We start from the raw sequence: 7,094 nt of genomic DNA, 5'->3' as shown, positions 1-7,094 counted from the left end.
TCTCATTGGGACTTGGGGTCATTTAGTAAAACGCTGGCAATCTTACATCGAGCATTGTTCAATAAAAGCAAAAGATAGAGAGAGCGTTAAAAAAAAAGTGTTCGCGCGCGTTCCGATGTCGAATCCTCCCAACTTTTTCTTGGAATTCAAGAAAATACACCGAGGGCAATGAACGGCGAAGCGGGGACACGTGTTTTGTCCCGTCATGTCGTCATGCATGTTTTTCGTTTCTCGTACCGACGACGTCGTTTTTGTTTTCAGTGTTAGTCCGCGCACAACTGCAGCACCGTGACGTTGCAACGCTCTAGATTCCCAGGCAGTGAGCACGCTTCGAAGTCGCCGGCCCGAGTATGTACTCTTCGTACAAGATTTTGCGTCATTGCCCCGCCTGTTTTTAAACGTTAGCTCGTCGACAGCGAAACAAAAAAGGGTGGCATGCAAGTTCCAGCTGTTACAAAAACAAGTCGAACGAGTCTATGACGCAAGTGCGCGGAAAGAAAACAATTGTATCGGTCACTATACTCGACTATAGCTATACCACTGCAGTTACAGTCGAAGCACATTTTTGGTTCCATTTGCCTAGCTTCTCTCTAACGAAGCAACGATTGAGATAGAGCACAAGACGCTCATTTTTGCCGTTTATTTCTTTATTTTATCGAAAACATATTACAGGCCGCCAGAAAAACACACACACACACACACGCAGGTGAAAAACGAATACTTCGGAAATCTGAAAATGAAGAGTATATTAAGAAGACTAAAAAAAAATAATTTTATATTCGTTTTTTTTGTTATCTCTTGGTCTGAGTTAGAATCCATGGAGGCGACAAGAAAAGAAATCGGTTAATTTCTTAGCTAAAAAGATTTGACTAACGTTTTTTTTCTTTTTAATTTTTAATGGTTGGCACATAATTTAGTCGAAGAATTGACGTTCGACCTCCCCGTAACCTAGCCTTGACGTGAAATCTTGATTAAAACATTCGTAGTGGGCGCTACTAGGCGAGAAATGTCGTCCTCGAACACGGCTTCAAACCGAAACTAACCCGTCTAAGCGTGCCCGTGATGTCGCTCCCTCTGCTTCCTTTTGGGCTTCGTGCCAGACCTCTGCGCACAATCCCGGAGAAAAGCTCACTGAGTCTGAATAAGTTCATTCCAGAGTACGCTCACCATTTGTGCCACGGACCGGAGAAATGCTCACCTACCGTTCTAATTTGGATTACAACTTTCGGGACGCCACAAAAGCCATGTCACTGCTTAATAAAAAAAAAAAAAAAAGAAAGTTTGAGGCTAAGGAGTTTTTTTTTTTTTTTTTTGCCTTTCCTTTCCTTTTATTTTTGCTAACACCTGTAATTCCGCTTCAAATCAAACGAAGTTCACATGACACTCGTGAGGCCGTAATAGGCACACCACCACGAAATGTGGCTTTGCTAACACGTTTTATCCTGTGCTGTCCGAAAGCCTATTATACACCTGCAAATTGTGTTGCGGCAGTCAAGCCCAAATAATTTTCACCCCAGTGATATTTTTATTTTATTTTAATGACAAATATGTTATTAAATGTGTCTACGTTGAAAACATAAAAATTGGCTGCAGAAGCCACTATTGTTGGTTGTCTATGAATTGCGATAGCATTCGTCATCATGGAACTCACGACGCAGCTCACTTTGAATACGACGATGCGAATTTTGAGTAAGCACTTTATTTTATGAATAGTTTAGGACGCAATCATTGAAGTCAGAGCGACTGCAGCGCGCCACTTCAAAGTTGACTGATTGCTTCGTATCCGTGTAATCTTCTGTCTCTGAGTAATCGTTTAATGTTCAAGCTGTTTCACCACCATCATTGACCATGTACCAGCTAGCTCAACTGAAACTGATAATTGGTTCGTAGCTTGGGCGCACATGTGAATGTGTGCGTACTGCCGCTCCTTGTATGCGTGGCGCGGGTTTATCGTGCTTGCTAGGACGACATCCTAGAGGACGACCTTTCGGACGACCTGTAGGGCGATCTCAAGGACGAAATCAAGGACGCTGTCTAGGACGATGTCGAGGGCGACGTCTAGAGTGACATCTAGGGTGATCTCAAGGACGACGTCCTAAGGGATGACGTCAAATACGACGTCTATAACAACCTTTACGATGACCTCTAAAACGACTTCAAGGGCGCCGCGCCGTGAGGCGGCGCGGCGCCTTCGCATACGTAGGACGTCCGCATACGCACGTCGTCTGCAGACACAGACGCCGCGCGTATGCGGACGTACGTCCTACGTATACGGAGGCGCCGCGCCGCCTCGCGGCGCCTCCGCATACGTGCACAGGCGCATACGCACGGCGCATTCGAGGCCAGAAAGCGTATTGCGGAAACCGGGTGAATGCTAAAGGATGATATCATTAAAAATCGACTGCAGCAGAACTCAATGCACCAAAAGGAGAGAAGAAACAATATTTTAGAGCAAAGGCATTATTACACAAAAAATTGGGTTGTGTGTATGTTTATACAGCCTATAGAACTAGGTCTGCCTCAACGGGCGACGAGTCTCCCAGCTGTAGATGAGAAATTTAGCCAGTGCAGTACAACCGCTAGCCTGGGGTCTTTAACGTGCACCACGCAGTAGGGATGCACAACCGCACGCCGGTACGATGCTCATCCAGATTATTACACACTCATCACAGATTGCTGTCTATCTGGTATATGGCCTCCTAAAGCGCAGTAGACCATTTCAGCTTACTGTTGCGCCGCGCGTATGCGGAGCGGCAGTACGCACTCCTTCACATTCGCACACTCTTCGAAGGACCTGACGACCTTGACGTCGTCCTCGACGTCGTCCTAGAGGTCGTACTTCGTTTTTGACATCCTCCGCTAAAACATCGTACTCGACGTCGTCTTTGAGGTCGTCCTAGAGGTCGTTCCTGAGATCATTCTAGAGGTCGTTCTTGAGATCACCCTAGAGGTCGTCCTAGACGTCATCCTTGAGGTCTTCGTAAAGATCGTCCCAGGGTCGCCCTAGAGGTCGTCTTAGAGGTCGTTCTGGATGTCGTCCTCTGGGACGTCAAGGACGAAGTCCTAGAGGACGTTTTGCGAGTGCACATTGCACTCGCAAAACAGATCCACACGGCGTCGATTCTTGGTCGGTATCCAAGCGTGCGAAGGCACAGAGACACGGCACTTTGGCGTGCCAAAGAAGCTTTGAACACGCCGCCAGACCGGCGAAACTTGATTTCGACGAGTTGTGCCTTTTTCCTGCGACACTGCACTTTCGTAAAATTTTCCAGGTGTTCACGACGGCAAGTCTCATAGGTACACAGAGTCTTAAAAAGCTTCTTCGGCGAATGACGACGAACGAGTAGAAAACGTGTTTACAGAACGCTGGAAAACCGCAGCGAAACGCTGGCAAAACCGCAAACCGTATCCCTGCAAGGTTGCGTCGGGTGGCTTCACTTGCGGGAGCGGGAAGCGCGATCTAGCAATTGTCATTAAGATCAGTGGGTGCAACGCACGCACAGATTCATCTTTCACATCAAAATAAAAGAGATGACTCGAGGCGCAGGGAGACTCCATCAAGTTTTTGGGGTTCATCCTCGGTGCCCACACCTGCTTCTGAAGAAGGCTCAAGAGCGCAAGGCACAGGCGCGAGCGGCCGAGAGAGAGCGAAACCGCCAGCCACATGTGTCGGTTGAAAAAAGCCCCAGGTTTGTTCCGCACATCGTTCAAGTATGCAATCGCAAAACCCGAAGGTGGCGCCACGAATCATATTCATTCGGTTGCTACACTAGCGTCCTTTACATCCCCCTTCGGGAGCCCTATGCTCACGCAACTTAGAACACTCTAAAAAGACCCGTGCGTCTACTTTTCCTCACAACACTCGGAGAGCCCATCGCCGCAACTTGCGGAGGCAGCTCAGCGAATGACGATGCCGAAACATATGTTTAGACCAAAAACGCAGTCTGAGTTGTGACATCAAGCAATGCAAACATGACGTTTTGCATTGCTTAATGTCACAACTCAGACTGCGTTTTTTGGTCTAAACATATGTTTCGGCATCGTCATTTGCTGAGCTGCCTCCGTAAGTTTTGCATTGCTTAATAGGGAGTTTTAGAATAGCGCGCGCTAAAGCTTTGCGTACGCAAAGAATAGCGTCGTCGCCACTGCGCATGCTCCGAACGCAAACCAAGTTTTGCGCTTTGCGTGATCAATTTTAGCGTGCGCTATTTCTCGGAAATAGCGTGCGCACGCAAGGAGCCTTTGCGCTTCTCCAAGGAGGATTCGTGATGACAAGTTGGCTAAAGCTAAAGCCAAGACGAGCAGAGTTAAAAAAAATGGCGGCTTCCAGGATTTTGTCGGCGGCTGCTTCAGCGGCGCCGTGAGTGCGACGTCGGCGGCATCCTCGCGACTGCGATTTTCAATACGGGACTACATTGTACTCGGTTTGGCAACAATCACCGGCAACTTGATGCTTCCGACGCGCGAACATTTCTCGGCGAAGGTACGATGTGCGAAGGTCAGTACACGAGACCTCTCTTGCCGAGGCGACGCAAGCGGACACGACCGGTCAACCGCTCGCGTCGCGTTCCCACGTTTAAACAAATCTAAAATAACACTCTGGACCAAAAAACTTATTTTTTCTCAAGTTGCAGCATTTCGTGTGTGAAATAAAAATTGTGACTGTATCTTGGTGGCGTCGCAAGCGCGAGATGCTTGGGCTTTTGCGTCGCGACGGAGAGACGCTATTATACTCGCTTGCGTCGCGCTACCGAGCGTTGCGGGAAGGCGCGCGTCGGTCCGCAAGCGACTGCGCCTGGCCGCATGGACTCCGCAACGCACTCAAACGCGTTCAAACGCGAATGTGCGTATGGCGCTTAAAACTCTCTCGCGTCGCGTGCGCTAACACAAGCGCTAAACTTAGCGCTAGCGTGCGCTAAAATTGCGTACGTTATTCTAAAACTCCCTAATGTCACAACTCAGACTGCGTTTTTTGGTCTAAACATATGTTTCGGCATCGTCATTTGCTGAGCTGCCTCCGTAAGTTGCGGCGATTGGCTCTCCGAGTGTTGTGCGAAAAAGCAGACAAACGGGTTTTTTTTAGAGTGAAGCCTAAAGACAAGCAAAACTCGCGTAAGCTACGTACCGTAGAGTTGCCTTAAGACACAAGAGAGCAACGTAAATATGCTCAGAAAAGTACTGCTGTCCAGCACAAATGCCTTACTTGCTATTCACAGCAGAATAAAAAGAACATTCCCAACAAGTTCAGTCGTTCAGGGGTAGTCACACGCCGTCCGTAACGGGAGTAGCGCGGTCGTGAAGTCCCTGGAGACGCTGGAGGTGCCCGTGGAGATGCAAGAGGTGCTCTACCGCTGTCTCTGTCCTCGGAAGCCTGGTGCAGGGCTGCCGAACCGTCATCTGTTTGAGGAGTCGCAGAAGATGACGGAGAGCTGCTGCGGGGGACGAGGTGCCCGCGGTTTCGCACGAGGACACCGCTGGGCGTCTGGACGACATACGACCGTGGCCTCTAGCTGAGCAGGACTCGGAACCGTGGCTGTTGACTGGGCGTGCCCACACTTCCTCCTCGTCTTGGGGAGGGCGAAGATCCCGCGTACCGTGACGAGAATTGAAGTCTCTCTTCTGTCTACGACGCTGGGCGGCGTCGCGCTCGTTAAAGTTTTTGACTTTAGGCCACTCCGGAACCAGGCTTGCGGCGGTGACGGGTAGTTGTCCGTAGAGAACGTCCCATAAGGAGCTGGGCCGGGCTGTATCCCGACACACCGGGAGTGTTCTGGTACGCTAGCAGTGCCAGGAAGGGGTCCTCCGCTTTCCGGAACAGTTCTTTGATTGTGTGGACCACCCTCTCAGCTTCACCATTCGATTAGGGGTAGCGAGGACTACTCGTGAGGTGTGTGAATCCGTAGAATTTCGCGAAGTCCCGAAACGCTTTGCAGGGAAACTGCGGCCCATCGTCACTGAAGAACGTTTGTGGAATGCCGTGCCGGGCGAAAATGCTCTTGACGGCACAGATGACTGCATCAGCGGACGTCGACCGTAGCGTTATGACCTCGGGGTGCCTAGAACGGTAGTCGAGAAGGAAGTAATGTCCATCTAAGTAGAACACGTCAGCAGCAACCCGCTCCCATCCGCTGAAGGAATTTCGGTGGCAAGCATGGGTTCGTAACGCTGAACTCGGGTGCTTGCACACGCAGTACAGTTCTGAACGGCGGTCCTGACCTGGCTCTTGAGGTCCGGCCACCACGCAGAGTCCTTGGCCAGGCCACACACCAGTTCACACCTTGGTGCCCGTCGTCGAGCAGGCCCACGATATCCTTGCGCAGCAGCGAAGGCACGACGAGACGTCCACCCATGAGCAGCAGGTCTTCGCAAACTGAAAAGTCGCCCCGGTGGTCCCATTAGCAGGTCATTATCAAGGGGAGTCTACATCGTCTTGGCCAACCTCTGGTGCAGTAGACCCTGAGAGCGGAGCACTCAGCATCTGAAGCTTGATGACTTCTGAAGTCGTTGAGGCGCACCGCCAGAGTCGAAAGAAGGGCTGTCACGATTTGTAATACAAAGAGCTCGACGCTATCGGTGGAAGAGGCAGCTAGAAAGGAGTCTTCGGGATCCCGTGACAGCGTGTCGGCAGTGGCCAGGTACTTCCCCGGAACGTACCGTGCTGACCCGTACGAAAATGTCAGATACAGGCCGGAATGAAAAATGCCGGTTCCGCCTGGACCCGAAATTGGGGCACCAGTTTGTATCCAACCTGGAATCGCGCAGTTCCAGGCGGGATACAAACTGGTGCCCCAATTTTAGATCCAGGTGGAGCCGGCTGGTTCCAGTGATTCTGTAGAGCCACTAGTACCGCGCTGTACCAACCGGTGCCCCAATTTCAGACCCAGGTGTTGCGCCGCCGGAATTCTCGCTGCGCTCACCACTGGACTCTACAAAAGTATATTTCGTGCGATGCCTTTAGCCGTTACAAGCGAGATCGTCGCGATTTCACACCCAGGCGGAAGAGCCTGGGCCTCAAATCGCGACGATCTCTCGCTTGTAACGGCTAAGGGCATGGCGCGAAATACTTTTGTAGAGTCCAGTGGTGAGCGCAGCGG

The sequence above is a fragment of the Ixodes scapularis genome, unplaced genomic scaffold (genome assembly GCF_016920785.2).
Source record: "Ixodes scapularis isolate PalLabHiFi unplaced genomic scaffold, ASM1692078v2 PGA_scaffold9__187_contigs__length_104089568, whole genome shotgun sequence".
In the NCBI taxonomy this organism is placed as follows: Eukaryota; Metazoa; Arthropoda; class Arachnida; order Ixodida; family Ixodidae; genus Ixodes; species Ixodes scapularis.
The sequence above is the reverse complement of the archived record's forward strand: the minus strand, read 5'-3'. Positions refer to the sequence as shown.